At 46.2% G+C, this 27,025-nt stretch overlaps 2 protein-coding genes across 7 annotated transcripts in view; one reads left to right on the top strand and one right to left on the bottom strand.

Moving 5' to 3' along the window:
- LOC119178190 (ATP-binding cassette sub-family C member 4) overlaps window positions 1–27,025 on the bottom strand; it is a 2,441,444-nt gene that overhangs the window by 2,025,281 nt on the left and 389,138 nt on the right. The gene's annotated exons all lie outside the window — the stretch shown is intronic.
- Window positions 15,324–27,025, top strand: part of LOC142774763 (uncharacterized) — an 88,194-nt gene continuing 76,492 nt past the window's right edge. The window contains exon 1 of the mRNA XM_075876030.1: window positions 15,324–15,428. The gene's annotated coding sequence lies outside the window, so the exon portion shown is untranslated. The remainder of the gene's footprint in view (window positions 15,429–27,025) is intronic.

The raw sequence follows: 27,025 nt of genomic DNA, 5'->3' as shown, positions 1-27,025 counted from the left end.
TCATGGTCCCAGTTTGACGTTCGGTAATGTGGTCCTGTGCATGACATCACATAATGAAGCAAACTTACAAACTAAACAACATGGCATTGGTATACTTTCCTTGGGAGCACACCGGAACACTCCAAATCAGAGAGTACAGGGTGACGTGGGATGGACATCGTTTGAGTGCAGAGAAGCTACCGGCAAGATAGAATTTGAGGAGCGATTGAGAAAAATGGGAGAAGAGCGTTGGGCTAGGAAAGCTTTCAGCTACATGTGCATGAATTGATTCTAAATGGAGGAAGTGAACTCGAAAATTTTCAAGCAAGTATTCAGACAACAGCAGAATAGCAAACCCAAAAAAAACATCGGTTAAGAAGACGTTGATGGAAACAGAGAGGGACACGTGGAAGATTCGAACGCTAGCAAAATCGTCACTGGTGGTCTACCAAAATTTCAAGCTGAAAATCACAAACGAAAACATCGGCGATACTCAGTGTAGTTCTCTGCTGTTCGAGGCCAGAAAGGGAGTGTTGCGAACCAAGACGTACTGAGCCAAATACGATGGCACAGACATATTATGTAGTGTGTGTGTGGAGAGAAGGAGGAAACGGCTGAACATTTGATAATGTTCTGTAAAGGGCTCCACCTTAGAGTGCAAGATAATGCGCAGCATTTTTAAAGCACTCGGGTTTAAGTACAGTGAAGGCCAAATAGATTTTAAACAGGTAGAAATAACCAGGACTGAGTGGTGTGTACAATCAAGGCACGAGTGGAATCCAATATTTCAACACATAGTGGTAGCACTCAACACACAGTGATAGCACTGGCCTAATAGAGATCTAAAGGGCACAGCCGGATACATGCATGCATCCATCCATTCATATCCATCCCATGTGTACATCCCGTGTTGCTGTCGGTGGCCACTACACCATAGTTGTATTTATTGTACTCGAACAGTGCCCGTACGAACTCTTTCAGTGCATAGACTTTCTTTCAAAGAACGCAGCCCAAATTGACTGCTCTGAAGGTATTGGACAGCTGGATCTGCCCTTCCCTGCCTACGCCACAGCTGGTGCATCACCTCGTTTAGGTTCTGGTGAGTTCGCTTGCCTGTCCCCACAAGTTGCTACAGCTGTTCTCCTGACACCCTTTTCCCCCGTACTAGATTGCGACACTGTCGTGTTGCCGCTCATTGAGGCGGTTATAGCGTGCAACATTGGCCTGCCAAGCACTAAAGTTCACATACAAGGGCATCAGGCATGCGTACTAGTAGTACAATTTGGATTTTCTACGCCCGCGCTTCCCCACAGCATCGCCATGGCGAATTTCGCTCCTTTGAACAAATATCGAATCTGTTCTGTGGTCACTGAATCTGTCTCTCACACAAGTGCACCTTTGACGCCCATTACTTTACCCTCGTCAACTGCAGGCATCATTAGTAAGATGATTGCCCCTGATCTTCCTGCGGATCACGCAACAGCTCTTCGTCTCCTGGTCTTATCTTATTTGAATATATTTGACCTGAACGACTGGCGCTAATTCGGACAGACATTTGTAGTCACTCATCGCATCAACACCGGGGACGCAAGCCCAATTCGTAGCAGACCATATCACGTTTCCTCCAGGGAAAGAATTGTCATTCAAAAAAAAAAGGTCGACAAGATGATGGACAGTTACATCGTTCAGCCATTTCTTTGTCCATGGGCATCTGCGGTTGTCTTAGTGAAGAAAAAACGCCAGGCCTGCGTGGTAGGTGCTGCACAGTTACAGCGAAAGCTAGAAGAGCGGCCTTTCAGAGCCTTTTCGAAGCACTCATTAAGTAACTACTACAAGCACACTGGCTTGGTATTCACTAGGGCATTAATAATGAGCTTTTCAGTAGTACGCGGGCATTTTTGTCAGTATTCTGAGAAACTTGGTGTCCGCTAAACATTTACAAAAACTTTTGTGCCAATTGTCCATGCAGGGGCTGATGATGATGAGGAATTAAGGCTGAAGTGGGTATGTGCCACAGGTAATAGGCGAACAAAAACAAGATTTTGTAGTTGGTTGAAGCATCGGATGGCCCAGCGATCAGCTCTCGAATTTTACTAGCCACACTACCACTTATTATTTAGCTGATACACTGCAATGATTCAACTTTCAGGACAATTTCATATAACAATTCCACCTCATATATTCAACAAATTCTATTATTTCTCCCCCCCCCCTTTTTTTTCTTTTTTTTTTACATTGCGCGAAATTAATTTCACAGTCAAAACACAGTAATCATATTCCCCTAGTCTAGAAAATCTAAAAGTATTGACTTGCACTAACCACCGGCTTCTTGGCCAATCCCCTTTAGTGGGTGAGAGCCACAAAAGAAAGGAACAAGCAAGCAAGCAAGCAATGGCCCATTCGTTATGCTATTCGCATTGTGCGACGACTGGTTGCTCTTTCGCTGTTGCACACTGCTTTATAAGTTGTATCAACGCGATTGCTTTCCCGACATCAAGCCTGCTTAAAACAGGTTTGACAACAACTCACAAGCACAGGTGTAGCTCAGTGGTAGAATATTGGGCTGGTACCCAGCGGATCCTGGTTCAAGCGCCACTGTGTCATTAGTACAAGGTTTTTTTTTTTCTAATTTCGCACGATGTGGTTACGGACACCGGTGGCGGCGGACAACATGCAACTGCGCTTGACCCGGAAAGTGATCTCACAACAGCTTTCGCTGTGAAAACCACTCATGCCGCTTCTGTGTCGACTACCGTCACCTGAACCGTATGACAAAAAAAGATGTGAATATACGGCCCCGCATACATGACGCCCTTGGCTGCCTTCATAGATCCAACTACTTCTCTTGAATTTATCTCCGTTCAGGCTACTAGAAGATGAGCGTTGATGATATAGACCATGGAAAAACTGCTTTCGTCACACTAGGTGGTTTGTACCAGTTAAATGTCATGCGCATCGGATTGCGTAATGCGCCAGCTAAATCCGAGCGCATGATGGACTCTCTCTTGCGTGGCTTAAAGTGGTCAACGTGCCTCTGCTACCTCGATGACGTGATCTTGTTTTAGGCGACATATGAAGGCCACCTGGAACGACTCAAAATTGTCTTCTCTGTAAAGTGGGATGCTGGACCAGTTGTTACAACATGATGTGGAAAAAGCGTCTTTCCTGTCAAGTGCTTTTCCTTCTACCTTTTGCGCTCATATATTTCCACATTATGTCTTCCCTGTGTTCGCTCTGCTGCCTTTCAGCTGAATCCATCTAAATGCCACTTCGGTCACCGCGAAATCACCATGCTCTGATATCGTAAACGCTGCAGAAATTCAACATGAGCCAGAAAAAATTCGCGTTGTACAAGATTTTCGTATACCTACATCGACTAAAGGTGTTCGCAGTTTTATGTGCTTATGCTCCTATTTTCGTCACTTTGTAAAGAAATTTGGCGGCATCGCTCGTCCTTCGTCCTCTGACTGACCATCCGAAAAAAGATACCTTCTTGTCTGGAGAATGCAACAAGAGCACGTCTTTTTTTACCCTATAGAGCGGCTTATAAGTTCACCTATTCTCTCGCACTTTGACCCTTCTGCGTCCACTGAAGTACACACTGACGCCAGTGGTCCTGGCATCGGTACATTTTTGGCTGGGGGCGTGAAACCAGCGACATGGCATTCGTGTTTATCTGTTCCTTACTGTTTCAGAGATTGGCGCTGTGAACTTTTTCATGCCGCGCTGGATTTTAGCTTCAGCATGTAAAAGCGCTGATGTTTGTTTGCACTTGCAAACTGACGGATTACCGTTTGCGCGGTGGTGGAATCAACAGACCTGCCCGGCACTTGCCAATTTTGCCTTCTTCCCACAAGACAACTGGCAACATTGCGTCCTGGCCAACGGTGATGGTGCCGTTCAGCTACAAAAGCAACGGAGTGGCACTGCCTCAACGGGGCGTGGAACCGGCGACATGGCATTCGTGCTTATCTGTTCCTCAGTGAGCGTCAGTTGGTGACCGTGATGCAAACGCTACCACGCGTCGTTCCCCCGATTGTTGTTCCTGCAGAAGAACAGTTCCCAATCCAAATAAGCTTGTGTCGCATGTTACAGTGGTATTGCGACCGGTATGTGACATCGCAACGTATTGGTTCAACGTTAGCATAGCCTTGATGCGATTAAAAGCAAGCTCTTGAAGTGGTCCCCATTCCCATGCATTCTGCTCGCCTGGCAAGGCGCGGATGGGAGGGGTTGTCTGCGAAACATTGGGCAGGAAGCTATCAACATGGTTAGCTATACCCAGAAAGCATCTAACACCAGCAACGTCCTTAGGTGGTTTTAGGTTGCGCAGGGCTTTCAGTTTCCTTGGGCTCGGCGAGACAAGGTGGCATCGATGACCACACCCAGAAACTCCTCTCTGTCTTGACTGAAGGAACACTTTGACTTGTTCAGTTTAACTCCAGCCCTTCTTAGAAGCTCTCGAACATTCACAAGTCTATTTTCGTGCACTTCACGGTCTTTTTTCATAACCCAAGATGTCGTCTATCATGTTAACGACGGTCGGTTGTCTCTCTAGAATTCAAGCCATTTCTCGCTGAATATACTCTGGTTCAGAGGTTAGGCCGAAAGTTAGGCGACACTGGCAGTAGCATCCGAACGGCGTGATGAATGTGGTGTATGCCTAGTATTCTTGGGATAATCGCACTTGATTAAATCCTACTGTCGTACCCAGTTTTGAGACCACCTTTAAAACACCAAGTTGCCCGAGAACCCATTTAACTATTGGTAGCTCGTATCTTTCTCGGAGAACTTTTTTCTTGAGCTTTGTTAACGGGCCACTCACCATGTGTAACAAATTTGAGTTGAAAAGCGCAATGTGTATACTCGGTGACAACTTTCCTATGGCAGCACAGCGAAGCCTACGACGCCCAAGTACGCCATTTTTACTACACTTTTGCATGTAGTCAACGAACACCAACTTTTGTATACCGCATAGCATAATGAAAAATATCAAAAAGACGTAAATATAATGTTCAAGACTGTTCAAATTATCATTAGGATAAATCACCCGTGTATCTTTTTTTTTTGCTCTTTCTAGTTTTCTGGTTTTCTGGTGCCATTTCACCTTTTCCTTGTCCGGTAAACAACGATGACGTCGCTCGGTTGTAGCAAGTTCACATCCAAGTTTGTGAGCGAGCATCAATGCATGTTCAGTAAATGATCTGTATTCATCAAGCAGGGAGAAACAAAGACAGCGGCGTTTCGTGAAACACTTTGTTTCCCGCACTTGCCATCACCGAGAAGTCGTGTGCCAGTGATATATTCAGCGAAAGTGTGACTCTAATCGCTATAGCCACATTGAAAGTGACGCCAGTGACCTGCCAGTGTTCAGCAACACCAGCTGTCTAGAAGAAAAAGTGCGATTAGAAACGCTGAAGATTGCATACCGTAACACCGCTCCCGTCGGCGTCTGCAGAGGGAGTCGTTTCTTGCGCTTTCCCTGGGTAACAGACGCTTTAATATATAATACCCTGCTCACTTTGTAAAAAAAATGGCAGCATATCCATGGAGTGATTGATGGACAGTGGGGCGAAGAATTCGTCCGTCCATTCGTTCTTGCTTCCGTCTGTCCATGCGTCCGTCAGTGTGACCGTCCATGCGTCCATCAGCCCGTCCGTGCGTGCGTATGTTCGTGCGTCCGTCCCTGCGTTCGTCCATGCAGCCGCCACAGCGTCCGTTCATGCATCCATCCATGCATCTGTCTAAGTGTACGTTCGTACATCTATACAACACTTCAAGTACCACCATCTTGCATCTTTTCATCACATATTCCCCATATAGAAGCACCGCCATCCAGCGAACATTCCAAGGACTAAACGAGAGGTGGCACACGCACACTTTCTTACGGCTTGCGCTTCGTGTCCACTTCCCACCTTTAACCACCTCGAGTTCATGGTATATACTAGTTCACTGTATTCATGGCACTGCGGCTGAACGCTCGCTAAACCTTTGGAAAACCAAGGAGGTTACGCCCAGCGAGTATGACGTAGCAAACTTTTTCAGTCAGATAGTGCTCAATGTACATGCCAATGGCTGCTAAAGGAAAATGAGAGGCGGAGAATTCGGCTTTTACTTTCTTACGGCTTGCGCTTCGTATCTACGTCCCATTTTTAACCACCTCGAGTTCATTCGTGGTGTATACAAGTTCATTGTATTCTTGGCACCCTTTCTTGCCAGATAGTGCTCAATGTACATGCCAATGGCTACTAATGGTGATCGCAGCCTGCGCGTTAACTAAAAGCCGAATGCTCCTGTCTCTCATTCTCTATTAACAGCCTTTGACATGTACATTGAGCACTATTTTTTACTGTTCAACAACGCACAAAAGAAGTCTCTCACCGGCACCACCTTGGTGGTCATAATGTTATACTTTTGCATCCTACGGGGGACGAACGGGTGCCGCTATAAGAAGCTTCGCCCCTAAAACAGTGTTCTTGGTCGAGTAAAGATTGCGTTTCACCCACTTGGATATACGAACGCCAGACGCCCGCTCATGACCGACCGTAATGGTTCCGAAACCAAAATCACACGAAAACAGACTACTTGGTGTAGGATAACACACGTGCAGAGGCTTCGCCCACGTAGCTTTGGCTGTGCCGCCACAAAACGTTGTCGCCGAGTATATATATATGGGGCTTTCGCAATCACACCTGCCAAAATTTGGAACGCTACTCTTCGTGCAAACGTGTCAAATTTCAAGCAGACTCCCGCTCATGACTGATCGGTGCCAAGATTCCTGCTTCCCATCGTTGCCCTCGCGTCCCCTGAAAGAATAACGTGAGCGTCTCCAGAAAGTTCTTGTGTCCCTATAGGAAGGAAAACGATGATTCAGACCAAGTATGCACTAAAATTAAGAAAATGGTTTCTTGGCGTTGTGTTTTTCCAATCACCCAGTAGTTTTTTTTAATAAATTTCAGAGCTTCAAAGAACGGTCGTGTTCTTTCCCATAAAAATTAACACTTTCTACATTTCCTCCAAAATAAATGTAAGATTTTTTGCATGGTAGTTGTGTGAAAACATACATGTTTCATGGACTGGTGATTCCGAAATCAAAATCACACGAAAACAGACTACTTGGTGTAGCATAACACATGTGCAGAGGCTCCGCCCACGTAGCTTTGGCTGTGCCGCCACAAAACGTTGTCGCCGAGTATATATATGGGGCTTTCGCAATCCCACCTGCCAAAATTTGGAACGCTGCTCTTCGCGCAAACGTGTCAAATTTTAAGCAGAACTGTTAGTTGGGCTAGTTGGTGATACAATATGGGCAGTGCCAGCGCACAAACTCACGGGACGAAGAAAAGAGACAAGCCCCGCCGCGGTCCATGGTCTAGTGGCTAAGGTACTCGGCTGCTGACCCGTAGGTCGCGGGTTCAAATCCCGGCTGCGGCGGCTGCATTTCCGTTGGAGGCGGAAATGTTATGGGCCCGTGTACTCAGATTTGGGTGCACGTTAAAGAACCCCAGGTGGTCTAAAATTCCGGAGCCCTCCACTATGGCGTCTCTTATAATCATATAGCGGTTTTGGGACGTTAAACCCCACATATCAATCAATCAATCAAGAAAAGAGACAGAAACAAGCGCTGACTCTCAACTGAAGAATTTATTGAAATATACAAGTTATCTGAACACATAAAGTGGGTCCGGTGGCGGCATGGCGAACTGCCGTTTCAAGCACGTCTGTTTCATCTTGCAGATTGCCGTTATCGCCGGCTGTCCGGATGTTCTGATGCATGGCCCTTCAAGCGACACACTGCGCAGGCTCCTACCACGATTCAGCGGCGATCGTACTGACGGCCATGTGCAATCTTCGACGGGGCGGGAATCTGCTGCTGCTGATCGTGTGCAGGATTTTCCGCCTGTTGACGTGATTTCGATCAACCATCTGTACTGTTCACGGCATGGTACAGTGGCGGCGCTGGCAGCGAGGATGCCCAAGGATATAAGAGCGGCAATGTGGAACCATCACTTCAGTGGGTCCGGTGGCGGCATGGCGAACTGCCGTTTCAAGCACGTCTGTTTCATCTTGCAGATTGCCGTTATCGCCGGCTGTCCGGATGTTCTGATGCATGGCCCTTCAAGCGACACACTGCGCAGGCTCCTACCACGATTCAGCGGCGATCGTACTGACGGCCATGTGCAATCTTCGACGGGGCGGGAATCTGCTGCTGCTGATCGTGTGCAGGATTTTCCGCCTGTTGACGTGATTTCGATCAACCATCTGTACTGTTCACGGCATGGTACAGTGGCGGCGCTGGCAGCGAGGATGCCCAAGGATATAAGAGCGGCAATGTGGAACCATCACTTCAGTGGGTCCGGTGGCGGCATGGCGAACTGCCGTTTCAAGCACGTCTGTTTCATCTTGCAGATTGCCGTTATCGCCGGCTGTCCGGATGTTCTGATGCATGGCCCTTCAAGCGACACAATGCGCAGGCTCCTACCACGATTCAGCGGCGATCGTACTGACGGCCATGTGCAATCTTCGACGGGGCGGGAATCTGCTGCTGCTGATCGTGTGCAGGATTTTCCGCCTGTTGACGTGATTTCGATCAACCATCTGTACTGTTCACGGCATGGTACAGTGGCGGCGCTGGCAGCGAGGATGCCCAAGGATATAAGAGCGGCAATGTGGAACCATCACTTCAGTGGGTCCGGTGGCGGCATGGCGAACTGCCGTTTCAAGCACGTCTGTTTCATCTTGCAGATTGCCGTTATCGCCGGCTGTACGGATGTTCTGATGCATGACCCTTCAAGCGACACACTGCGCAGGCTCCTACCACGATTCAGCGGCGATCGTACTGACGGCCATGTGCAATCTTCGACGGGGCGGGAATCTGCTGCTGCTGATCGTGTGCAGGATTTTCCGCCTGTTGACGTGATTTCGATCAACCATCTGTACTGTTCACGGCATGGTACAGTGGCGGCGCTGGCAGCGAGGATGCCCAAGGATATAAGAGCGGCAATGTGGAACCATCACTTCAGTGGGTCCGGTGGCGGCATGGCGAACTGCCGTTTCAAGCACGTCTGTTTCATCTTGCAGGTAACATACAATTACAAATGCTGCAGAAGTGATAACCGCTGTTTGCTGCTGCTACCGGACCCTCTGAACTTTACTGCCGTTGTGACACATCTGGTGCATTGCTTAAGAGTATCATTACTGTTACTTTGTGGCGACATAGAGACCAATCCCGGTCCCAAAGTTGATGAAATGTTGTCGCAACTACTGTCTGGACAAGCCCGTATCAGCCAGGAATTAGCTAGCCTATCTGAAACAGTTGCATCGTTTGAAAATCGTCTAATGAATGTTGAGGCAATGGCGGCGTCTGTGTCAGACATCATACCACGTGTAAGTGAACTGGAGCAGACCGTTGGTACGCTTCAAAAACTAGTTGGTAAGCTTGACCGTCAGAACGATGAGCTAGAAAACAGACTCCGTAAAAACAACCTGATAATTCATGGTTTGCATGAGACACCATCCGAGACGACTAACCATTTGCTTGAGTCTGTATTGGATCTGCTATCAGTTAAACTCGGTGTAAATTGTGACGACATAGAGCGTTGCCACAGGCTTGGAGCAGTAAGAAGAGATAAACCTCGGCCGGTAATCATTAAACTGATGGACTTCAGGTCAAAGATTGCCATCATGAGCAACGCCCGAAAACTTAAAGGAACTAAAGTTTATATAAATGAGGACTACTCTGCTCGGGTTCGACTGGCACGTAAAATGCTGTGGCAGAATTCGCAAAATATGCGCAAGAATGCTAGGAAAGTGAAGCTTAAACACGACACCCTCACAATTGACGGTGTTCGTTACACGTGGGACACTGATAAAAAAGCCATTATCAAGGTTTCTACGCACTCGCTTTCAGCGGGGTCCGACTCTGCGAAATCGGCTTCTGCGCAAGCGCTTGGTATAAACTCAGCTTCATCCGCTTCTGTTTTCGCGAAGGCTGATTGACGTTGTGATCGGAATATAATTGTCCTCAACTTAAATGCGAGGAGTATACTAAACAAAATTGAAGCTCTGAACTGTTTAGTGGAATGCCACAGCCCATCAATTGTCTGCCTTACTGAGACCTGGCTAAATGATACTGTTATTGACAGCGAAATTTCGCCTGCTGGTTATGCGCTTCTTCGGAAAGACAGGCGTGCCGGACGTGGAGGCGGTGTGGCAGTTTTAATTAAATCTAATCTTGAATTTTCTTTATTACCTGACCTTCCGGGTACAGAAACCATTTGGTGCAAAATATACATTAAAGGTATCGTAATAGTTATTGGTGTCCTCTACCGTCCTCCTAACTCCGATGATATTGTCCCTGCTATTAATGATTACCTTGTCAGTAACAAGTTGTACGATTGTAGGTTACTTTTGGCTGGAGATTTCAATCTCCCGCACGTTAACTGGAACTTACTTATCCCAACAGGGCGTGACAGGACACTTTGCGCTTCCCTGATCGATCTGGCGGTTTCTTTTGGGTTAACTCAAGTTGTAGATACCGAAACACGCAAGGACGCAATATTGGACCTTGTATTTGTAAACCAGCAACTCTTATCGCACGGTGTAAAATGCGAAGTCATCGATGGGTTATCTGACCATAAAGCTGTCGAAGTTGCCTTGAACTTAGTGTGTCCACCTCAAAGACCTGAGATAAAAACTGTTTTGAACTTTTCTAACGCTGATGATACTTCCGTATTGGACACTTTAGCTTCATCTTATGATGAATTTGTATATTGCAGTGAATTTTGCAATGTAGATACGCTGCTCCTTAAGTTTTGTGACATTGTGCGTGAATGCCAATCAAAGTACGTGCCTCAAAAGTATATTAAACGGAACCCAAGACACCCATGGTATAATAGAGAAATCATTCAACTCACTCGTCGCGTAAAGCGTTTACGTAAGAATCGTCATTCCAGGTGTAACGACAATGTTTCTTCATTTAATACATTGAAAAGTAAATTAGGCACTAAAATGAAAGAGGCTAAAAACTACTACTTCAGCAATACTTTGGCTAGATTTATGAAAAAAAATCCATCCAGGTTCTGGAGATCGATTAGTCCTGTATCGTCTATACCTTCATCATTTATTGTTAATGACCAATCCTGCTCAAATCCTGAAGCTATAGCAAATGCCTTTAATAATTATTTCAAATCTGTTTTTTCCACTGATAACGGCATCAAGCCTTCGTTTTCTGCATGCAGCAATCTGTCTGCTCTTCCTGATCTTGAAGTAAGCTCCTCTGGAGTACATAACCTTATATTAAATCTTGATGTAACGAAAAGCTCTGGCCCAGACGGTATTCACAATGTCTTTCTAAAAAGATATTCAGAGTGGTGTGCTAATTATCTTACTGTAATATTTAAAAAATCATTAATCTCTGCAACAGTTCCCCAGCTGTGGAAATTAGCAAACGTCGTGCCTGTATTTAAGTCTGGAAACAAGCAATTAATACCAAATTACAGGCCAATATCTTTACTTTCTACCAGCTCTAAACTTTTGGAGCATATCATTCATAAATATATTGTAGAATACCTAAATGCACACAATACACTTTCCCGATCACAGCACGGTTTTCGTGCTTGCTATTCTACTGTTACACAGTTGCTTGAATTTACGCACGACGTCGCTTCTTCTCTTAACGACCGAGGACAGATTGACGCCATATTTATTGATTATTCAAAGGCCTTTGACTTGGTTTGCCATGCTAAACTTTTAGTTAAACTTCGCACATTTTTTGATGACAATAAGCTAGTTGACTGGATAGCAGATTACTTGCGGTCACGCACACAATTTGTTACGTTTAACCATGTGAAATCGTCTGAAGTACAAATCACTTCAGGGGTGCCCCAAGGTTCGGTGCTTGGGCCGCTCTTGTTTATTATCTACATAAATGACGTAGCAGAAATTATCGGTGACACACAAATTAAACTAAGAATGTATGCAGATGACTGCGTTATCTATAACACCATCTCTAGTGTTGAAGATCAGGAAGCCCTGAACAGTGTTTTTTCATTGTTTTGTAATTGGAGTGAAAACTGGCAAATGTCAATTAATTTCAAAAAAACTGTAGCCATGACCTTTTCAAATAAGAAACAGCCTCTTAGTTTTGCATACACTAATAATGGTGTCAGTCTAGCTCGTGTCACGGAGTTTAAATACCTAGGTGTAACTCTGACAACAAACTTAAAATGGCGCACGCACGTCGAAACAATCTGCAACAAGGCTCTTCGAAAACTTTGGTATCTCCGACGCACTTTAAACAACTCGACAAAAGAATGCAAATTGACAGCGTACAAGACCTTGGTCAGGCCCATACTTGAATATGCGTCGGTTGTTTGGTCGCCTCACGATAAACATGACATAGCTATGTTAGAATCTGTTCAGAAGAAAGCAATAAGGTTTATTTTTCGTCGCTATGACCAGCAGTTCTCGCCTACTTCGCATGCGCATGTTTTATCACTGCAGTCTCTAGAACATCGGCGCACTTGCGATCGTATCATCCTCCTGCATAAGACTGTTCACACAGGCTTGGGTGTTCTAGCGCCCATTTCTTTTGTTGCAGCTTCTGCGCGCCGTACCCGACGATTTGATCCCTTAAACATTACGCCCTTTAGAGCTAGTCTCGACTGCTTTAAGTTTTCCTTTTTTCCGTGGACCGTGGATCTATGGAATGAGCTTGATGGGTCTCTGCGCAGACTCGATGCTCTGCAATTCGAAAAAGAGTTGCGTAGTCATGTATTCTGATAATTTGTTTTACTGTTTGAACATTTGTATTCCACTCCTGCAATGTCTCAAAAACTGAGACAGCAGTATTTGTAAATAAATAAATAAATAAATAAAATAAAAAAACGCACAGAACACGCGCAGAGGCCAAGTGAAGGATCGTGTTAACGTCATTAACAGTTTTGCACTACGGATAACTGCGCAGGCGCGGCATATTCCATTCAAACAAACATGTTACTGATTAAAATTTCTTCTTTTTCATGCAAAGATATTGATGTCCGACTGACACAGGACTCCCTTTCTTGTTTGAAATAGAATGCTTCCACTAGTTCTTTTGTGATCTGATCGCTATGTTTCAGTATCACAAATTTTAAGGCAAACGATGCTGCCACTTCGTTTCGTGGGCGCGCAGCCAGAGAATGAGAAGATGACGTGCGCGTACGAATGGCTCTGCGTACACGTCAGCTCAGTGACGTTGGTCCTCTATGGATACGACTGTGCTCTGACGTCGCGAACAGTGGCACGTCACATGGCCAATTTTTTAACACGACATGCATAGTTTATTAATTAGCTGCTTGAATAGATTAATAAAACTTGAGATAAATAATCAGACGCAATAAGAAAATGTGCGCGACTTTGCATTTTTCATTTATTTTCAGCAAATTCCAGCAAAATTCAGGGCTAATGTGCCGGCCTTTTGCATGCGTTCTTGTTCCCGCAGTCAGCGCATTGAGCAGACGACAGCCGTGGAAGCGAAAGTAACGCTCCTACGCGTTCGCACACTTATTGCGCTTATATTCTACCGCGTCTGAGCCAGCCTTTCCAAACCATCCCGCAGAAACAGCCAGTAAACCAGAAAACAACAGAGGTCAACACAAAAAAATGGTCCATTATCTGCATGTTTCACTGCAATTGTCGTCGAACGACGACATTTACAGTGAAACATGCAGATAGTGAACAAAGCGTTTGTTTGATGCTCTGCGCGAAAAAAGTTGGTGACTTGTATTCTGGAGGCACTGCGTTAGAAAGTCTCAATCCCTGCAGTGAATGCGAACAATCGCATACAGGCATGTTAGACACGTGCGCATCGCGATTAAGACATGTTAGACACGAGCGCTATCTGGCAGCTATGTTCGAAAACGAAGGAAGGCGTGCGCACCTGTATCGTAGGCGATAAGGGGTAGAACGCAAAGCGACGGGCAGGTGCAACCACTGTGTCACCTTATCAAAGCGTTGGAAACGCTTGCCTTTTAGGGGCGAAGCTCCTCAAGGCGTGGGCTGTGCGTCCCGTCGTAATCGTATGTAGCAATGCACCTCTTGTTAGTTCTTGAACAGGCTGTTCGTCTGTCGTTGCATCCATCCGTTGATCCGTCCGTGCTCTCGTGCGTCCACCCAAGCGTCCACATCTGCGACCATCCATCCATCCGTGCATGCATCCATTCGTCTGTGCGTAATACATCCGTGCGTTCGTCCGCACTTTCTTCTGTCCAAGCGTCCATGCTTTATTCCGTCCGTGCGTCCGTCTATGCGTTCGTGTATACATTCGTCCGTTCATGCGTCTGTCCTTCCGTCTGTTCATGTAGCCCTTCGTCATCATTTACCTCGTGTATATGCTGTGATTTTTTTCTCGTTCAGCGTCTTCGCGTACTTTTGATGGATGGATGGAATAAACTTTATTTTGTATCCGGCGTTTTAGTGGGCTGGGTTCCCGCCTAGGTGTCGGCTTGAAGGTCTTGCTTTCCAGCGGCTTTCTCGGCCCGCTGGATTGCCCATAGCTGATCATGCTGAGCTGAACTGAGCAGTACGGCCAGCCAACGCGTGCGGAGGCTGTCGGTGGAAGCTGCGTTTTCATTACTGTGTTTTAATTCCTGGCATTCCCATAGTACATGCTCCAAGGAAACTCGTGCCTGACAATCTTTGCATTGAGTGGTTGCGTAGATCTCTGGATACAGAGCATATAGTAGCGCTGGATTTTTGTAGCGTTTGGTTTGTAATTGTCGCCTTTGGACCGACTGTGCCCTGTTGAGTTTATGGTGAGGAGGGGGTAAACCCGCCTCTGTAATTTGTAGTGTTTCGTTATTTCATTAAATGTTGTCATTCGGTCCACCAACACCCACGCATTTGGAAATTCTGACGAGTGATCAACATTTGTCGTTGCCCGGAAAGTGAATCCTCGAGCTACGTTGTGTGCCACCTCGTTAGGGTTGATATCTCCCGTTGTGTCGGGTATGTGAGCTGGGAACCAAAGAATGCAAACGCATCTGTCGTCTTGGTTGATTTTGCCTGTTCTAAGAACACGCAGTGTTTCAGGGGAGATTCTGCCATTTGCAAAGTTGCGTACAGCTGCTTGTGAATCGCTGATTATATAACGCGCGACATTGCGTGATATGGCCCAAGCTATAGCTATCTCTTCCGCCGTTTCAACGCGTCTCGTTTGTATTGTCAGGCTGGTACTGCATTGTTTCTTGCGGTTAACTACAGCCGCAACGAAGCAGCTTTTGTGTTTGCAACAAGTGGCATCTACGAAGACCGCTTCTTTGTTGTTTCCGTAGCTCTTTGTCAACGTCTTTGTTCTGCTCAGCCTTCTACCTGCGTTGTGCGCGGGATGCATGTTTCTAGCGAACGGAGGCACTGTGAGCTTAGCCCGCACGTCACGAAGAATGTCGCATTTGGTGCCATGTTATGTGGTAAGCTATGCCCAATTTTTCCAGGAGGTATCTACAAGTCTTGGTTTAATAGAGGGGCTCGTACTGTGCAATACGTTGCGTCTCTGTCAGCTCCTCAAGATTATTATGTAAACCTAGCTCAAACAACCTCACTCTACTTGTGCTTAGCATAAGCCCCAATGCTTGTTTGCGATTTGTCTTATGAGGCTATTTATTTCATTTTTTTCTGCTGCGAACTATCTATGGTATGCAGAAACATACGTAATGTGGCTGATGACAAACGCGTGGATTAGCCTTACGACATTTGCCTCTTTCATGCCGCTATGGTTATTCGTAAATCTTTCGATTAAGCGCATCGTCTGAGAAACCTTCGCTTCGATGTTGCGTAGCGTTTCCCCGTCGGTGCCTTAGGCTTCTATTATTAACCCCAGTACCCTTACCTTATCGACAATGGGTATGTTGTGTCCATCTCGCGTTTTAAGTTGTATGTCTGTGTAGATATGTGTGTTGTGGTGCTTGGGAGTTGAGCCTTTTAATATTGGTCTATATAGTAGCAGATCCGACTTTTTGGCTGAGCACGTGGAACACCTTCTTTCTAGGTATTGCCATACGGCATCGATCGCTTCTTCCAAACGTTGTTTAATCGACCCATCGCTGCCGTTGCTTACCCACAGAGTATTATCATCTGCATATATTGTATGGTGCAAACCTTCTATCTTTTATAATCTACTTTAGAGGCCAGTTAGGCTTAAGTTAAATAACGTAGGTGATATCACGGATACTTGGGGTGTCCCTGCACTACCCATAGATATTTTCTTGGATGTGAGGCCTCCTACAACGAGTTTGGCTAGTCTATTCGTTAGGAAACTCCGGATGTAATTATGAGTCCGCTCACCTAAACCAAAGTACTGACATGATTCAGTATGGCTTGGTGGGTGACATTATCAAATGCCTTTTTTAGATCAAGCCCGAGGACGGTTCGAGTTGATCTGCTAGGGTCATCTATAATTTGGTGTTTTAATTGTACCATGGCAACCTGTGCACGGAGATTTTTCCAAAATCTTATCATTGTACTTGGGAGTGCGTTGTTGTTCTTTAAGTAGTTAGTCAATCGGGTCAGTAACGCATGTTTTATTACCTTACCCAAGCAGGAAGTTAGTGAAATAGGTCTTAGGTTTTCAAGGTGTAAGCGTTTGCCAGGCTTGGGTATAAGCACGACGTGCGCCATTTTCCAGTGCTGCTGTATGTGGCACTGTCTCCAGCATTCATTAATAAAGTCTGTTAGTTTGCCAATGGAAGTATCGTTTAAGTTTCACAGTGCTTTGTTCGTAATGGCATCAGGGCCCGGTGTCAACGTAGTATTTAGTTTGTGTGGAACTGCTCGTATCTCGGCTTCATTAAATTCTTCATCAAGGTCAGGATTCAGCACTCCTACGCAATTGGCGTTAGTACATGATGGTGCCCGGGATATGTATTTAAGCGCGACCTCTTTGAGAAAGTCTTTTTTCTGTGCCATTATAGGCATGCAGAATTTTGTTCATATTTTGACTGTGTACCATTTTGGTGTCTTCTGGGTTTAGGAGGTGTCGAAGTAAATTCCACGGTTTGCCAAGGCTTAATTAGTTGCCCTTGGCGGTACAAGTTTCTTCCCATTGTTGGCAACAAAGCTGTTGTGCATATTGTTCGATGTCATTGTTAGGTGTGGCTATCTTTTGTTAGTTTTCTGTTATGTTTCTGCGTTTTGCAGCGTTTTGCAGCCCTTGTTTGGCTTCCCACATATGTAAGAGTCTACTGTCCAGAATATCAAGCTTACCTTCTGGTGGGACTATTCTTGTTGCCTTTGAAATATCCTTCTTTAGATTAGCTTCCCATTGGTCAATGTTTGTAAGGTTTTCTGCGATGCACTTTCGTATGTTTCTGAGTTTAACCCAGTCAACTAGCCTAAGCTGTTTGCCCATGTGTTTGACGGGCCCACCAATAAGGTGGATTTCAATGATAAAATGATCGCTTCCCAAGCCTTGCTGCGTATTCAGCCATCGCACAGATTGTGTGTTCCTTATAAAAGTAAGGTTGGGCGTGGTATCACCACAGACACTATTTCCTTGCCTAGTGGGCATTGTGGGGTCAGTGATGAGTGTTAGGCCTTCCTGCTGCGAGTCGAGCCATAGATTACTGCTCTTGAGTTCGACTTTTTATAACCCCATGTACAATGGGAGACATTAAAGTCCCCTCTGATTATTACAACTCGGTCGCCCGCAATGGTAAGCGCACGCCTAAACAGAGTTAAGAATCTGTGCCTTGTGAATTTCGGGTTACTGTACACGTTTAGGATGGACACACTGTCCCCTGTTTTTCTTGTGGGTATAATTTCAATTAGTATATTTTCTATATCGGTAATCTGTGTGCTGTGTTGCACTGCCGTGTGGTCCCTCCGCACTAAAGTTGTAAGGGTTTTAGTCTCCCCTCGGCACTGGCAATAGAGCGGTAGCCAGACAACTTAGCAAGGCCGTGGGTCTGCTGTAAGATGATGTTATCTGGTTTTTATTTATCTTTAATACATTGGTGTAGGATAGCTTTCTTGTTTCTGTAACTTCTATTATTTTATTGCCATAATACGTCTTTGTTGCGTCTGTCCGCCGTTTCCCACTCTTTGATTTGCACTCCCCTGGATTCCTTACTGTCGTTTATTGCCTCAATTTGAGTTTTCACAGCTTCTTCAACTTTGCTTATTCGTAAATCTACCCATTGTTCAGATTTCTCTTGACATTTGTGAAACATGTTAGCAGTCTTGGTTTTCTTGTGCTTGCTAGTACCATCATTGTTGTTCTCTACAGCCTTACGTTTTGGGAGAGGGGACTCAGTGCTCTCCTGTATACTGGTTACAGTATCCTGTGTTGTAATCATTGCGTCATTGCACTGCACCATCCCTGTTTTGTAGTTATGAATTTCTTCCCATAATTTTTTATTGTCCTCCCTCGTGGAGGCAATTATCTGACTGTTTTGCAGAATCATTTGTTTCAATTGTGCTAACTCTGCCTCGAGTTTTGCGACTTTCTGGTCAATGCAGCCTCCGCGCGCGTCCCTTTGACCCTGTCTGCCCAGCTCACCTTGAACGATGTATCGGCGCCGTGGTTTTGTGGTTCATTGGCCCTTAACTGGGAGCGTGATTTTTACCTGGAGTGGTTCCTGGTCCTTGAGGGGCTTTTCCTCTGGTGCGGAAAACTTCAGCACAAAACCCAAGAACAATCAAAGGACATTCATCCTGAAGTTTGGACATGAGGCACAGCCTGAAGCTATCAAATGCGATAAACCCCATAAAGCGTGGCTAAGTTCCACGCAATGAGGGCTTCCTGATTTCTAATTCTAGACCTGAAACAATAACCACCCAGGAACAATGGAGTGGAGGATGAGGAGTCACCCCCGGCTGGCATGTTTGGGTGACGGATGAACACGACCAAGAATCAAAATAACAGAATTGGAAAGGAAGATGCATTCGGACATTCCATACCCATTGAGTGCCATCATCAAATCCAAAATAAGATTTAAGAAGGCATAAAAAACAATAACTAGAGTTTTAGAATAAAGATGAGTCTAAGGAGGTGAAGCAGTAAGAAAGTAACTTTTCCAATAAACTACGAAATTAACATTGCTATGGGTCCACCAAGATCCCCGGGTAAGCAAATATTATTACACAAGAAACAAGGGGAAAATAATAACAATAAAAAGGGAGAATGGGACAAGGGAAACATTGATAACATGAATGCAGGAAGCAACGACGGAAAAGGTCTAGCTCAAAACCGCATGACGGTGACAGCTATTAGGTAACAGGACAACGTATATAAATAGCAAGTCAATTCCTCATTCACTGCCCAACCAGACTCCAAAAGTTCCAAATAAATATCGAGGTACACAGAACAAAAACAATTAAGAAGGTGTTAAACAGATAAATCGAGAAACCATACGGCGAACAAACACGGTATCTAAAAAGAGGGAATAACATGTCAATAACATATCTCAAGCAGGAGGAATAATTGAGAACAAAAATCAACCCGTGGAGCCGGCGAGAAGAAGGAGAAGGAAGATCCACACACAAGACCCGAGAAGCCCAAGAAGAAGAAATGTTAGTCAAGATACAAGGCACAAGAACAAAATTATTGTAAAACCACATATCCTAATGAAAAATGGAAATAAATCCCGCGGATTGAGTCGGCCTGTTCCTGTGGCCGTGGTGGCGCTAGATAGCATTTCAGTTTTTCTCTTCTTTTTTCCTCTTTCCCCCCTTTCCTTCCCCCTCTCTTCTCCTTTCTATCCTCCAAATCAACCCTTTGGCGCAAGCCCTATTCCTTTTACGTCCATTGAATTAAGCCTGTTATACCTCGGTGGTGCAGGCTGAGGCATTTTTTTATGTTGTTCTTTAAGCCCCAATATACGTTCTGTTCTGTTCTGGTGCGGAAAACTGGGGAAGGACTCCGATATGCTGTCCTTTGCTGCTTTGGCGTGAGATGGCCTGTCTTGTGCAGCGAAGTATGCGTTCTCTTGTTCGTGTCTGGCTCTTTCCCAGCGGCGTTTCCGCACTAGGCATGACGTCTTGTATCTTGCTTTGCAGGTTTCGTCTGCTGTAGGGTGGTCTTCGTCGCACAGCTGGCACATGGCCTTGCATTCGTGGCGTTCGTTAGAATTTGGCATCCTGCAGCCTCGCCAGATCTTGTCTTTAGGGTTGAGGCAAACATCCGCCCTATGCCCCAAGCGTCCACAGTGGTAGCACACGTCCAGTTGTTTTCTTTACAAGGAACATCGTATCAATGCCCCACCATATTTCACGTAGCTTGGCACACGGTAGCCGTTGAATAGTACAATCACATTGTTGTTATTGCCCATTCACTCGGCCATGAGCGCAGTTGGGTTCCAGGTGCTTTCAAAGTTTCCAGTTATATCTCTGGCAGTGTCTTGTAGCGGTATTCCACGGATCACTCCCTTGGAGGTGTTTTCTGGGGCTGCTTCATAAGCGCTGGCTTCAAAAGCTTGCTTGCCTATTTTGATACAGGCAATTCGCTGGTATCTGTTGGCATGTTCTTCGACAGGAGTGCTGACCACAACAATCTTTTGTTGGTAGTTGAGGCTGATTGTGTCTTGCTCTCAGACTTCCCTTACTATTTTGGCCGCTTCGTAGACGCTCTTGGCAATGCGGGCGGCACCGTGGTCGCTTACGCGAAGTCCCCTATGAGGTCTAACACTTATCTTGTAGTCTTCCCTTGGAAGTGGTGGCGTTCTGCTACCTCCGGTGATTTGGCGAAGCCGTCGTTCTCTCAGTTTCTGGTCTTTCTGCCCTGTCGTATGCTGTTTGCCTGGCTCCTCTAACATTTTCTCTGTAGTTGTTTGCTGTCCCACCGGTCACCATCCAGTATTATCCTGAAATGTTTCTTTCGAAACGCTTTATCCCTCCATGGTCACTTTCATCTGGTCAAAAAACTCAACACGCAAAGCATGCGGGGCGCCGCGTTCTTCGTGGTTCCTCGCGACGCCTCGCTGTGTCGCAGCGGTGGCGGTGGTGTCTACGGCAAACGCTATGCAGGTGGCTTTTCTGCCGGCGCAGTGAACACAAAAACGGGCGTAAAACGGTCAAATATGAGTCCACCACCTGATTTTATGTCATGATGGTCGCGATGACTTGTGGCGTTGATTCGTAACGAGAAATCTGCTGCATATTTCCTTAATACTGTTGGCCGTTAGGGCCGTATCAGGGTGGGTACAGCAAACAAAAAAAAACAATTACAATGTATTCCATAGAAGACAGAATTTTTTAATACACAAAGGAAAAATATTTATACGATGGTTATAAGAACGTACATACTACATATATTGTGATGGTGGTATAGTATGCAATATAAAGTAACGACGTGATGTATTTTCGAACAACATGGCAATATATGTGCAATACTATAGCAACACTCAGTGTTAACGACATATTTTTAATGCACTGTTCAAAGCTTTCTATGTTCTTCGAATACAGTACCGGTACTGGCAACTGATCACACTCTTTTATCGTTCGTAGAAAAAAAGGAATACGCATACACATCAAGATTACATTTAGGAACCGAATACACAAATTGAATGCACGATCGCTGCTGGAAGGCCTGGGAACAAGATAGGGTTTAGTTTCAATATTCAGGTGTCCTTTTGATAACAAAAAAAGAAAATTAAGTCGACCGACTTTCCGGCGATGAGCCAGCGTAGGCAATTCAAGCAACCGAAGCATTGCGGAAACGAAGTCACTTCGTAAATAACGCCATAAAATGAGCCTTGCGGCTTTTCTCTGTATTTTTTCAATTCGATTTATTAACCCCAACTGGAAGAGGTTCCACACTACACTAGAATATTCTATCGTTGGCCTTACGTAGGTCAAATATGCAAGCAGCTTGACGCATGGTGTTGCGAGCTTCAGTTTGCGACGGAGGAACCATAACTTTTTTCTGCAGCTGCACAAATGCTGTTCACGTGTGGTTTCCAACTTTAGTCATTTGAAATGATTATGCCTAGGTATTTTATGGAGTCAGCTTCGTTTATAGTTGTAGAATTCATCTCATATTGACATTTAATTGCATGTTTTTTTCTGTTCGTAACTCTGAGCATAACTAATTTGGATTCATTGATTTTTATTTGCCATTTAGTGGCCCATATTTCTACGGCTCTAATAGCTTGCCTAAGTGACGCTGGATCATTCTGGTTATTGATTTCATGGTATATTAGGCAATCATCTGCGAACAACCTGACGGTGATGTCGTCGCTTACGTCATTAGCAATATTATTTATGTAAATAGAAAAAGCAGGGATCCCAAAACGGATCCCTGTGGTACGCCTCAAGTTAGGTTTAGCAGATCCGATGTGTTGCCATTTATTTCGACGTATTGTGTCCGACCTTTGAGGTATGAGTGGATCCACGCTACGACTTCATACTTTATATTCATTTCTTTTTGTTATTTTGTTATTTGCTTATTTGTTAAGTTGGCGTGCACAACCCCATCAAAAGCCTTCGATAGATCTAAACATATAGCGTCGATCTGCTTTCTGTTATTTAGTGCAGTCGAAAAGTCATTATTTGTTTCCACCAATTGTGTAACAGTGGATAAGTTCCGTCGAAAGCCGTGCTGATTAGAAAAAAAATGGGAGCATATGCATGGAGTGAATGATGGAGAGTGGGGCGAAGCATTCGTCCGTCCATTCGTTCTTGCTTCCCTCCGCCTATGCGTCCGTCTCTGTGACTGTCCATGCGTCTATTCGCCCGTCCGTGCGTGCGTTTGTTCATGCGTCCGTCCCTGCGTTCATTCATGCATCCGCCCCTGCGTCCATCCATGCATCTCTCTGTGTGTCCGTTCGTCCATCTATTCAACACTTGAGTACCACCATCTCGCATCTTTTCATCATATATTCCCCATATAGAAGCCCCGCCATCCAGCGGACATTCCAAGTACTTAACGAGAGGTGGCACACGCCCACTTTCTTACGGCTTACGCTTCGGGTCTACTTCCCACCTTTAACCACCTCGAGTTCACGGCATATAGTAGTTCACTGTATTGATGGCACTGCGGCGCAACGCTCGCTCAACCTTTCTAAAGCCAAGTTGGTCACGCCCAGCGAGCAACCTTTTCCTGTCAGATAGTGCTCAACATACATGCCAATGGCTGCTAAAAGGAAATGAGAGACAGGAGAATTAGGCTTTTACTTTTTACGGCTTGCGCTTCGTATCTACTTCCCACCTTTAACCACCTCGAGTTCATGGTATATACTAGTTCATTGTATTCATGGCACTGCGGCGTAACGCTCGCTAAATCTTTTTAAAACTAAGGAGGTTACACCCGTCGAGTATAACAAAGCAACCCTTTCTTCTCAGATAGTTCTCAATATACATGCCAATGACTGCTAATGGGAATTGCAGCGTGCGCGTTAACTAAACGTCTAATGCTCCGGTCTCTCATCCCCATTAGCAGCTGTTGGCATGTACATTGAGCACTATTTTTTATTGTTCAAGAACGCACAGAAGAAATCTCTCAACGGCACCAACTTGAAGGTCAAAATGTTATACTTTTTACACACTACAACAGCTGCGAGGGACGAACGGGTGCTGCTATAGAGAGCTTCGCCCCTAAAACGCCCTCTTGTTTTCAAGATAACTTCACTACGCAGTTCTTCGTGCTGCCCGGGATCCTGATGCTACTGCAGAACTTCGACCAGCTTTCTCCACTATCATGCGGCGCTGGCCACCTGCCTGTGAACGCGACACCTCGCCATGACGGGGTGCGCCAGCCCGGCCTCTACTGTGCACTGGAATGCCCATCACCGCCAACGCTATCACTACAGTGGCCTCGGGGTAATCAGCTGCCATCTTGGATGTCGGGCACGCTATCTTCTGATAGCGCCACCGTTCCATGGAGCACCAATATAAACCCCGGGCAGACGCTCACCGTGCCTAGTGGGCTCGGCGGCACACCAGCGATGGGTCATCCTAACCTGCTTGACTTCTTCGCTACGCAGTTCTTTGTGCTGCCCTGGATGCTGATGCTACAGCAGAACTTCGACCAGCCTACCGGGTCTACACTATCATGCGGCGCTGGCCACCTGCCTGTGAACGCGTCACCTCGCCATGACGGGGTGCGCCAGCCCGGCCTCTACTGTGCACTGAAATGCCCATCACTGCCAACGCTATCAATACGGTGGCCTCGTGGTCATCAGCTGCCATCTTGGATGTCGGGCACGCTATCTTCTGATAGCGCCACCGTTCCATGGAGCACCAATATAAACCCCGGGCAGACGCTCACCGTGCCTAGTGGGCTCGGCGGCACACCAGCGATGGGTCATCCTAACCTGCTTGACTTCTTCGCTACACAGTTCTTTGTGCTGCCCTGGATGCTGATGCTACTGCAGAACGTCGACCAGCCTACCGGGTCTACACTATCATGCGGCGCTGGCCACCTGCCTGTGAACGCGTCACCTCGCCATGACGGGGTGCGCCAGCCCGGCCTCTACTGTGCACTGAAATGCCCATCACTGCCAACGCTATCAATACGGTGGCCTCGTGGTCATCAGCTGGCATCTTGGATGTCGAGCACGCTATCTTCTGATAGCGCCACCGTTCCATGGAGCACCAATATAAACCCCGGCCAGACGCTCACCGTGCCTAGTGGGCTCGGCGGCACACCAGCGATGGGTCAACCTAACCTGCTTGACTTCTTCGCTACACAGTTCTTTGTGCTGCCCTAGATGCTGATGCTACAGCAGAACGTCGACCAGCCTACTGGGTCTACACTATCATGCGGCGCTGGCCACCTGCCTGTGAACGCGTCACCTCGCCATGACGGGGTGCGCCAGCCCGGCCTCTACTGTGCAGTGGAATGCCCATCACTGCCAACGCTATCACTACGGTGGCCTCGTGGTCATCAGCTGGCATCTTGGATGTCGGGCACGCTATCTTCTGATAGCGCCACCGTTCCATGGAGCACCAATATAAACCCCGGGCAGACGCTCACCGTGCCTAGTGGGCTCGGTGGCACACCAGCGATGGGTCATCCTAACCCGCTTGACTTCTTCGCTACGCAGTTCTTTGTGCTGCCCTGGATGCTGATGCTACAGCAGAACTTCGACCAGCCTACCGGGTCTACACTATCATGCGGCGCTGGCCACCTGCCTGCGAACGCGTCACCTCGCCATGACGGGTTGCGCCAGCCCGGCCTCTACTGTGCACTGGAATGCGCATCACCACCAACGCTATCACTACGGTGGCCTCGTGGTCACCAGCTGGCATCGTGGATGTCGGGCACGCTATCTTCTGACAGCGCCACCGTTCCATGGAGCACCAATATAAACCCCGGGCAGACGCTCACCGCGCCTAGTGGGCTCGGCGGCACACCGGCGATGGGTCATCCTAACCCGCTTGACTTCTTCGCTACGCAGGTAACGAATTACCACTGTCTTTACGCTAAGCGAACTGGATGCCGATCATTACTTGTTCCGCTGAGCCCACGGCGCTCCATCTCTGTAGTTCTCGATTGTGCCAAAATGCTGTTGAAATTGTTGTTATTAGCAGGTGATATTCATACTAATCCTGGATCTAGGAATGAACACTGTGTGGTGCCTACTGACATGCTTGATACACATAAGACGTTGCAATCTGGGCAGTGAGCCATGCTTGAGCAGTTAGGTTCAATCAGATCAACCCTTGCTGAACATGAAAAAATGTTCAATGACCTGAGGTCGCGGTTGACCAAAATAGAATCTGACTTACTATCACTTTCAAATGTTCAGTCTCAAATTGACATCATTGAAAGTGTTCCCACTAACAGCGCTGCTCAAGTAATTAGGCTATCTGACCGGACTATAGCCACATGGAAAGCACATCCCGAAGGTGCAACCTGATCTTTTACGGTTCCGTGATGTGCGAAACAAGGCGTGGCGTGTTAGTGAAGAACTGGTTATTGATCTCTGTCACAAAAGCCTGGGCATGACTATTCAAAGTCGTGACATAGAACGTGCCCATAGACTCGGAGCTTATCGCGAGGGGAAACGGCGACCGATAATAGTAAAATTTGCCCACTTCAAGGATAAAAAACACTCCTTTCGTCTAGAAGTAAACTGAAAGGCACAGATTGCGGCATCAGTGAAGACTTTTCCCCAGAAATTCATGCAGCCAGAAGACGCCTTATCGTATTTGGAAAAGCGCAGCACTTCCCGTTAAGCTCCGTTATGACAAGCTCATCTGTGGCAGTAAAACATACGTTTTCGATCAGGCTAAGCAGTTGGTTGTCGAACGTCAGGCCTAGCAACAAGCGCAAAAGCCACGAAGGCCGAATAAGTGTTAAGCATGATCTCTCGCTACTTTACACTAACATTTGCAGCTTGATGCCAAAACGTGATCCGTTATGCACCTTGATCTCTGGTTCTTCTGGCAACGTCATTCTGTTGACGGAAATGTGGCTAACCTCTAACATACTTGATTACGAGATTCTTCCTGATCTACCAGATGTTGACATCTTTCGCAAGGATCGCTTTGATGATAACTGTGGGGGCGGTGTGGCGATTGCCACACATCGTTTGCTTAAGTGCTCTGCTGTTAATGTAAAAACTTCTCTGGAAGTGGTTTGGACGTGCTGCCACGTCACTTCACCGCGCATTTTAATCGGCTGTTGCTACCGTGCACCAAGCGCCGATAGCTCCTTTCTTTCGTCTTTTCACGAAGCATTCTTAGAACTAACAACGATGTATCCCAACACTTCAATCTCGGTGATTCGGTGATTTCAATTTTCCTTCAATAGATTGGAGTAATGTTGCGTCATGTCTTGCACAAAATAACATGGCTACAGAATTTGTAAACATATGTTTGCTTTTTGGCCTCCCACAACTGGTCAATAAACCTACCCGTGTAATCCAACACTCGTCAACAGTCTTGGACCTCCTTTTCACGTCACACCCCGATAATGTACCCTCCCCCCTTCACGTATATCCGTGGTATTAGTGACCACAACGTGACTCATGCAACATTTCCTTGCAACATCTTAAAAAGCAAGAAATCTAAAAACGTACTCACGCTATACGACAAAGACGATTATTCCAGCATCAACCGTGAACTT

The sequence above is a fragment of the Rhipicephalus microplus genome, chromosome 1 (genome assembly GCF_043290135.1).
Source record: "Rhipicephalus microplus isolate Deutch F79 chromosome 1, USDA_Rmic, whole genome shotgun sequence".
Taxonomy (NCBI): Eukaryota; Metazoa; Arthropoda; class Arachnida; order Ixodida; family Ixodidae; genus Rhipicephalus; species Rhipicephalus microplus.
This window is presented reverse-complemented; position numbering and strand designations above follow the sequence as displayed.